The sequence below is a fragment of the Salmo trutta genome, chromosome 19, assembly GCF_901001165.1.
Source record: "Salmo trutta chromosome 19, fSalTru1.1, whole genome shotgun sequence".
Lineage (NCBI taxonomy): Eukaryota > Metazoa > Chordata > Actinopteri > Salmoniformes > Salmonidae > Salmo > Salmo trutta.
In genome coordinates, this window is record NC_042975.1 from 12,553,889 (window position 1) to 12,563,888 (window position 10,000).

General features: G+C 45.5%; 1 long non-coding RNA gene and 1 pseudogene across 1 annotated transcript; one reads left to right on the forward strand and one right to left on the reverse strand.

The window, feature by feature from the left end:
- LOC115153999 (serine/threonine-protein kinase 32A-like) overlaps positions 1 to 10,000 on the forward strand; it is a 94,442-nt pseudogene that overhangs the window by 23,129 nt on the left and 61,313 nt on the right.
- Positions 5,172 to 5,933, reverse strand: LOC115154000 (uncharacterized). The gene is made up of 2 exons (XR_003867804.1): positions 5,830 to 5,933; positions 5,172 to 5,322 (listed from the first exon to the last, which is right to left on the reverse strand). It is a non-coding gene; the product is annotated as an uncharacterized LOC115154000 (long non-coding RNA).

The following is a 10,000-nucleotide window of genomic DNA, read 5'->3' on the forward strand; positions in this document are numbered from 1 at the left end:
CCATTGCCAAAGCCTGTAAGGATCTTTAACAAACGATTGTCCAGGCCAAGGTTAGTTGTTGAATGCGCCTTTGGGATTCTGGCAGCCCGGTGGAGAATGTATTGGAGAGTGCTTGGTCTCAGCCCCTCAAATGTCGATGCCTGCGTGAAGGCCACATGTGTTCTCCACAACTACCTGCGGCGGTCATTCCAGGAGCCGCTCCGGATGGAGATGGGCATGCCAAATGGTCACCTACCTGATGTCACCAGGGCAGGTGCCAACAACGCCCCCAGACAGGCACTCCAGGTGAGGGAGAAGTTGACCACCTACTTCTCATCGCCAGCAGGTGAAGTCCCATGGCAGTATGCCGTGGAGTGAAACGGCTCTTTTAAGAGCCCAATAACACAAAGGTTATTTTAAGAACCATCCACCGTTGCCCATATAGTTGCATTTTTTCCCAGATTACTTTATGTATCATTGTCTCTCTTCATTTGGAAGCTATATTTAAGTGAAATTTGGGAGTAAAGACCACACCTTAACCCCTTCCCTCTTCCATTAACGTCAGTATTATACACACCTGGCATGGTACTAATTAATGTTATACAACATACAGTTAGTATGATAACTAAGGGAAAGGGTAACCTGGGGTCCATACAAATAGTACAGTTTACCACCATGTTCACTGGCCAGGCAAAATACAGGTGGGAAAAAAACAAATTAGGAAGCGAATACGTTTTTACTTTCATCTTGTCTTAGATCTGCAAAGGTGTAGGGAAGAAATAAGCAGATTAAGTCTAAATGAGATATTAATAAACAACTGAAACAACTGACTATGAAAACATCATTTAATAAGTAAAAAATGTAAAAAAATAAATAAAAAATGAATGTGTAACCTGTAATCTGTAAGAGAACAACAAGAGCATGTTATTTTGGCACAACTGCAGACCGATACAGGGACTCTACTCATAAAGCCTAGACGTAGTAGGGGAACTGCAGACAGATACAGGGACTACTCATAAAGCCTAGACGTAGTAGGGGAACTGCAGACAGATACAGGGACTACTCATAAAGCCTAGACGTAGTAGTGGAACTGCAGACAGATACAGGGACTACTCATAAAGCCTAGACGTAGTAGGGGAACTGCAGACAGATAAAGGGACTACTCATAAAGCCTAGACGTAGTAGGGGAACTGCAGACAGATACAGGGACTCTACTCATAAAGCCTAGACGTAGTAGGGGAACTGCAGACAGATACAGGGACTACTCATAAAGCCTAGACGTAGTAGGGGAACTGCAGACCGATACAGGGACTACTCATAAAGCCTAGACGTAGTAGGGGAACTGCAGACAGATACAGGGACTACTCATAAAGCCTAGACGTAGTAGGGGAACTGCAGACAGATACAGGGACTACTCATAAAGCCTAGACGTAGTAGGGGAACTGCAGACAGATACAGGGACTACTGATAAAGCCTAGACGTAGTAGGGGAACTGCAGACAGATACAGGGACTACTCATAAAGCCTAGACGTAGTAGAGGAACTGCAGACCGATACAGGGACTACTCATAAAGCCTAGACGTAGTAGGGGAACTTCAGACAGATACAGGGACTACTCATAAAGCCTAGACGTAGTAGGGGAACTGCAGACAGATGCAGGGACTACACATAAAGCCTAGACGTAGTAGGGGAACTGCAGACAGATAAAGGGACTACTCATGAAGCCTAGACGTAGTAGGGGAACTGCAGACAGATAAAGGGACTACTCATAAAGCCTAGACGTAGTAGGGGAACTGCAGACAGATACAGGGACTACTCATAAAGCCTAGACGTAGTAGGGGAACTGCAGACAGATACAGGGACTACTCATAAAGCCTAGACGTAGTAGGGGAACTGCAGACAGATACGGGACTACTCATAAAGCCTAGACGTAGTAGGGGAACTGCAGACAGATACAGGGACTACTCATAAAGCCTAGACGTAGTAGGGGAACTGCAGACAGATACAGGGACTACTCATAAAGCCTAGACGTAGTAGGGGAACTGCAGACAGATACAGGGACTACTCATAAAGCCTAGACGTAGTAGGGGAACTGCAGACAGATACAGGGACTACTCATAAAGCCTAGATGTAGTAGGGGAACTGCAGACAGATACAGGGACTACTCATAAAGCCTAGACGTAGTAAGGGAACTGCAGACAGATACAGGGACTACTCATAAAGCCTAGACGTAGTAGGGGAACTGCAGACAGATACAGGGACTACACATAAAGCCTAGACGTAGTAGGGGAACTGCAGACAGATACAGGGACTACTCATAAAGCCTAGACGTAGTAGGGGAACTGCAGACAGATAAAGGGACTACACATAAAGCCTAGACGTAGTAGGGGAACTGCAGACAGATACAGGGACTACTCATAAAGCCTAGATGTAGTAGGGGAACTGCAGACCGATACAGGGACTACTCATAAAGCCTAGACGTAGTAGGGGAACTGCAGACAGATAAAGGGACTACACATAAAGCCTAGACGTAGTAGGGGAACTGCAGACAGATAAAGGGACTACACATAAAGCCTAGACGTAGTAGGGGAACTGCAGACAGATACAGGGACTACTCATAAAGCCTAGACGTAGTAGTGGAACTGCAGACAGATACAGGGACTACTCATAAAGCCTAGACGTAGTAGGGGAACTGCAGACAGATACAGGGACTACTCATAAAGCCTAGACGTAGTAGGGGAACTGCAGACAGATACAGGGACTACTCATAAAGCCTAGACGTAGTAGGGGAACTGCAGACCGATACAGGGACTACTCATAAAGCCTAGACGTAGTAGGGGAACTGCAACAGATACAGGGACTACTCATAAAGCCTAGACGTAGTAGGGGAACTGCAGACAGATACAGGGTCTACTCATAAAGCCTAGACGTAGTAGGGGAACTGCAGACAGATACAGGGACTACTCATAAAGCCTAGACGTAGTAGGGGAACTGCAGACAGATACAGGGTCTACTCATAAAGCCTAGACGTAGTAGGGGAACTGCAGACAGATACAGGGACTACTCATGAAGCCTAGACGTAGTAGGGGAACTGCAGACAGATAAAGGGACTACTCATAAAGCCTAGACGTAGTAGGGGAACTGCAGACAGATACAGGGACTCTACTAATAAAGCCTAGACGTAGTAGGGGAACTGCAGACAGATACAGGGACTACTCATAAAGCCTAGACGTAGTAGGGGAACTGCAGACAGATACAGGGACTACTCATAAAGCCTAGACGTAGTAGGGGAACTGCAGACAGATACAGGGACTACTCATAAAGCCTAGACGTAGTAGGGGCACTGCAGACAAATACAGGGTCTACTCATAAAGCCTAGACGTAGTAGGGGAACTGCAGACAGATACAGGGACTACTCATAAAGCCTAGACGTAGTAGGGGAACTGCAGACAGATACAGGGACTACTCATAAAGCCTAGACGTAGTAGAGGAACTGCAGACCGATACAGGGACTACTCATAAAGCCTAGACGTAGTAGTGGAACTGCAGACAGATACAGGGACTACTCATAAAGCCTAGACGTAGTAGGGGAACTGCAGACAGATACAGGGACTACTCATAAAGCCTAGACGTAGTAGGGGAACTGCAGACAGATAAAGGGACTACACATAAAGCCTAGACGTAGTAGGGGAACTGCAGACAGATAAAGGGACTACTCATAAAGCCTAGACGTAGTAGGGGAACTGCAGACAGATACAGGGACTACTCATAAAGCCTAGACGTAGTAGGGGAACTGCAGACCGATACAGGGACTACTCATAAAGCCTAGACGTAGTAGAGGAACTGCAGACAGATACAGGGACTACTCATAAAGCCTAGACGTAGTAGGGGAACTTCAGACAGATACAGGGACTACTCATAAAGCCTAGACGTAGTAGGGGAACTGCAGACAGATACAGGGACTACACATAAAGCCTAGACGTAGTAGGGGAACTGCAGACAGATACAGGGACTACTCATAAAGCCTAGACGTAGTAGGGGAACTGCAGACAGATACAGAGACTACTCATAAAGCCTAGACGTAGTAGGCAAACTTCAGACAGATACAGGGACTACTCATAAAGCCTAGACGTAGTAAGGGAACTGCAGACCGATACAGGGACTACTCATAAAGCCTAGACGTAGTAGGGGAACTGCAGACAGATACAGGGACTACACATAAAGCCTAGACGTAGTAGGGGAACTGCAGACAGATACAGGGACTACTCATAAAGCCTAGACGTAGTAGGGGAACTGCAGACAGATACAGGGACTACTCATAAAGCCTAGACGTAGTAGGGGAACTGCAGACAGATACAGGGACTACTCATAAAGCCTAGACGTAATAGGGGAACTGCAGACAGATACAGGGACTCTACTCATAAAGCCTAGACGTAGTAGGGGAACTGCAGACAGATACAGGGACTACTCATAAAGCCTAGACGTAGTAGGGGAACTGCAGACAGATACAGGGACTCTACTCATAAAGCCTAGACGTAGTAGGGGAACTTCAGACAGATACAGGGACTACTCATAAAGCCTAGACGTAGTAGGGGAACTGCAGACAGATACAGGGACTACTCATAAAGCCTAGACGTAGTAGGGGAACTGCAGACCGATACAGGGACTACTCATAAAGCCTAGACGTAGTAGGGGAACTGCAGACAGATACAGGGACTCTACTCATAAAGCCTAGACGTAGTAGGGGAACTGCAGACAGATACAGGGACTACTCATAAAGCCTAGACGTAGTAGGGGAACTGCAGACAGATACAGGGACTACTCATAAAGCCTAGACGTAGTAGGGGAACTGCAGACATGGCCATAAAGAGAGCGAGGGCAGGGCTCTGGAGATCTGAGGGACAGAGAGGAGTGGAGAAGAGGTGTGTGTGTGTCTCTGTCTCTGAAAAAAAATAATGTGTAGGCATAACACAGCTAAACAAACAAAACATCCAGGGACCAGTCGATGGAACATAACTTCACAAACAGTTTCAACACCCTGGTTTTCAAGTGGTTTTAAATGAAAGAAATATATTGACCTTAAGTCTTGTAAGAGACCAACAAAAGCATCTGAATTCTCCGGTGTATGAGTTTCAATTCTGTCAATTCAGAAATGTATGTAACACTAATAATGAATGCTATCCTAAGACTTGATAAACATATTACTTTATGAATTGACTGAATTTAAATGGAACTGACGTGTGTGAAAAGAAAGGTACAATAAGGGAGGTCAAAACAACAACCAGACAACTCCTCTCCTCTTCCTGTCCTTCCTGTGAGCTGATCGGCTAAATTGACTCCATTTCTGAAAGGGAAGAGAAAAACAACATATACACGCTTAACATGATATGACACCATAAAAGGTGAGATTTATGTTAACTAAATACTGCTTGTGTAGTTAGAGGCATAAATATAGGAACATTGTGGTAAAGTTGGTAATACTTGCTGTTTACTCATGGAATTTGTATTTCAGATCAAAAGATGAATGTGACAGGCAAATATTTAGACAGCAAAGTGTTGTTTTAGGATGTTTTCTAACCCAGAAACAACAGCTATACATTTCCCTCATATTAATACTTTGATCTGAAATACCAATTAGCCTACATGACTATACTGTAAAAATGACCTACTTTACTTCACTGTTGCAACACTTATGACACACGGGGGGCCAGCACAGAAAAAAAAATATATATATATATGATATGTATGAAATTGTATGAAATGTATGCATTCACTACTGTAAGTCGCTCTGGATAAGAGCATCTGCTAAATGACTAAAAATGTAAAAAATGTAAATGTAAAAAAAACGTACCATTGAACTCGGCTTCGAAAAGCAGCTGATACATTTTAACCTTGACTGCTGCTTTTCTTTGCTGAGGCAGCCTCTTCAGTGCTGGCACCAGGCTCATGGCAAAGAGGGTCTCTTCATCCTCCTTCCTGTGAGCATCAAGTTGGGCTGCATCCCTCTCGACGGCATGGAGGAGCCTCTGCTGAAATGAGTTGAGTGGCTCTGGGGGCTGGTACCTCCCATGACGCCTGGTGTGACGTTGTTCCTCTTCGTTTCTCTCTGTGTTTCTCTCCTCGTTTGTCTCCACGGCCACATCCTGTTCAACGAGGTCCTCAGTGGTCACTTCCGTGAGGTTTATAATCTCAGGTGGTCCTAGATCCAGAGGTGCTTCCTTCATTTCATCGTCTTCCATGGCTGCACCGGTGGTGGTCATACTTGTGGATGATGTAGATGTTGTAGAGGGTCTCGCTGCACTGGTGGAGGCGATGGTCGCACTTGTAGATGACGTTGAGGGTCTTGATGCACCGGTGGTGACAACACTTGTGGATGACGTAGTAGAGGGTCTGGCTGTAATATTGCCACTTGTTGCCATAGGCACAATAAATGGATCCAGAAAAGAAGGAATGTGGCAGAAGCACCAAGGCTGCTGGCCTGAAGCTGCTGACCCAGACCTCTTCTTCTCTTTCTCTGCCCTTCTCTCTCTCTGATACCTGTCCCTGAGTCCTCTCCACTTCCTCCTACAGTCTTCTTCTACATAGACATGAACATGATAAGCCAAACCATTACCTAGCATAACTATAGTTATTAGATAGCTATCATGGACATGTCACCTACTGTACACACACACACACACACACACACACACACACACACACACACACACACACACAGTTATCTGACCAAATTATCAGGGGTACAGTAGTATTTACCATTTCTATTATTGTTTATCTGACATACACACTAACACTCTTTCAAACATGATTATTTGGGAAAGTTATCAGGGGTAGTAACTAGCATAATTTATATGACTATTTCTTTCACACACACACACCTCATTGGCTAGGTTAGCAAGCTAGGCTAGCTAGCTAGCTAACGTTAACTAGCAACATCTAGCACAAGCTCACTAATAAACTGACCTGGCAATCCTACTATCGTGGACACTTGTCTCCAAGCAGCATTTTTCGTGTTTATGTCCCTGTAGCTGTCAGCAGTTGTGTCAAAAAGACAGGGTTTTGAGGATACTGCGAAAATGATTCTCTCCTCTATGTGTCCAACCACATGCGACCATCTGCAAAAGATACCTGCATCAGTATAGTTACCAAGCTGCGCAAAATGTTATGCAGCAGTGATGCAATGACGCAGTCGGTGTGTTCGAAGCGTTAGAACTCAAGTGTCTTTGAATATGTATAAGTACGTTTCTGCAATGGCCTTCTGCCATTTTGGCCTCAATAAATTACAATAAGCAATCATCCCATACCCAACTGTAGAAATGTGGCATGCATGGTGTGAGAGTCAGGGGCAGAATTTGTTTTTCTCCAACTTGTTGATCGTTAGTGAATGACCCTGAAGCGAAATGCCATTACCACATCTCAGATGAGCCCAGACTATTTCAGTCTAATTGGGATGGAGATGTGTTTTACTGAGTTAACAGGTTCATTGTATAACCCTGACACTGTTCAGTAATCACAGACATTTAGGGCTTGAGATATTGATTGCTATTCAGTTTTGGGGAGGGTGTGTGTGTGTGCGTTCGTTCGTGTGTGTGCGTGTGAGTGTGTGCGTGTGTGTTCAAGAGTGAAAGGTGGTTATCGTGAACTTACAGCATGTGTTTGCTTAGAGGACAGAATAACCCCTCTCATCCGAGCCTATACTGCTCAGGTTTCATGACCCTCCTACTTTGATGTAGTGGGCTGTGGGAACAAGAAGGAGAATCCATCAGTGAAGCATAAGAAGCAGAATTTCTACTAGTAAGGACTCTGTGTTCACTATCGATTCCCTGTAGGAACTGCCCTCACTCCTGCTATAAGCTGCTACAGCTAAACCAACCCGTTCATTCATGAATATTCTGACTGGCTCTGTGAATGAAAAAACTTTTCTCCCCCATACGTTCCCACAATATAAGGAAAATAACCAGCTATTTCTCCTGCAGAAAAAAACGGGGCAATTAATGTCCCTCTCCTTGGGTAAGTTCTTGTGACAGCTACCAGAGCCTCTCACTTCAGCAGACTCCGCTGAGACAGGAGGTATTTACCCAGCATCAGACAGAGCTCCACTCAGCTCACAGAGAGAGAGAGAGAGAGAGAGAGAGAGAGAGAGAGAGAGAGGAAGCACTGCACAGCACCACAGAGAGAGTTTCTTAGATCTGACTGGCAGCCCCTTATAAACACATCTTAGTCATTCCAAAGAGATGTAAGTCCTCAGAATGTGTGGCAATCACTTCTGTGGTTCCGTCATAGTCTGCTTCTCTGCGGGTAATTTGAAACATTGACAAGAAGACATGCTTGTGATTATTCTGCCCACATGGCTTTGTTTCTTTGTAATCTTTAGCAGGATAGGGGCATTCTCAGACCTTTGTCCAACATGTTGAACTAGTCCACTCTTGCCTACAGTCACCCATGGGAAGACCTGTGGAGTCGTATGACAAGCTGCAGGTGAGAGAGAGTAGATGTGATGTTACATGTGTTTGATCTCATCTCAGGTGCTTCGGCTTCCCTCGGTGGCTCAGTCAAACTATCCCATAGCTCCCCAACATACTAGACTGTCTCTTCGGAGGTACTTTTACATCTCACAATGGATCTGTTGAAGTTTTAAAGACTGCAGATTTGCAGAGGCCCCACCCCCACTGTTACACTGTTGTCTTTGGGCCTAACTTATTCTCCTCTGTCTGTCTGTGTGATATATGGGGCACAGGACTCTCCTGGCCATTCAGACGCATCATACACTGATTAGTGGGCGGCACCTTCTTTCCTTCTCTCGTTTCTAAAAATATGTTTGTCAGGAGAGGTGGCCATTAATCTGCTCTGTTGTGCAGATTTTTCTGATGCTCTCCGCTGAATTTACAACCCTTCCTTCCCCACAAGGCACAAGGCTTCGCTGGCTTATCGCAGAGCCTTTCTTTTAAAAATCTATGCATCTTAGAGTAGAAATACACTATAGCAGTGCCCCCTGAGGGAATGATGTCAGATAGCCAATCTGCAGCTCTGTAATGTTTATACAAAACTGTGACAGACCAGACACCGACAAAGTCATTCTACCTGAGCCTCTGTGGAGAGGACAGGGACTTGACTTTTCTCGGAAGGAAGCAAACCCCCCTCCGTGCTGCACTTAAATCAAATCAAATCAATTAGGGTGGAAAGTTTTGGTTTTTACAGATACCCTCTCTGGCTCTGAAGTCATTGACATGGCATTCTTCTGAGAGAAGCAAACCCCCTTCCATCCTGCACTAAGGGTTGGCTAGGGGTTCACAGATACCCTCTCTGGTTCTGAAGTCATTGACATGGCATTCTTCTGAGAGAAGCAAACCCCCTTCCATCCTGCACTAAGGGTTGGCTAGGGGGTTCACAGATACCCTCTACGGCCCTAAAGTCAATTATGCTTCAAGTTGCCTCAGCATCAACTGAGCCGTATGTAGACACGCTGGAGTCTGTTCAATCAATCCCCATTCACATTATAAAGCACCACCTCCCGTTAATTGAAGTGGGGCCTTGGGGGAGGAAGGTTGTCCGCAGACAGCCTTACTACTGTTTAGTTGAATGCCAGCCCATGATTGGTCTTGTTCATGGAGAAAGCAAAGGCATGGATGCACAAATACACCTTTCACTTTCTTTGAAATGTAACAGTAGAATGTATGGATTGCTGACGTAAATGACTGCACTGAACTCAGAACCTTTAGGTAGGAAACTTCTCTAGAACCAAACGGCCAATTGGCGGTGAGGGTAGGCAACAACACATCTGTCACGCTGACCCTCAAAACAGGGGCACCTCAGGAGTGTGTCCTTAGTCACCTCCAGTACTCCCTGTTCACCCACTACTGCATGGCCACACACAACTCTGATACCGTCATTAAGTTTGCCGACAACACGACAGTGGTAGACCTGATCACCGACAACACGACAGTGGTAGACCTGATCACCGACAACACGACAGTGGTAGGCCTGATCACCGACAACACTACAGTGGTAGGCCTGATCACCGA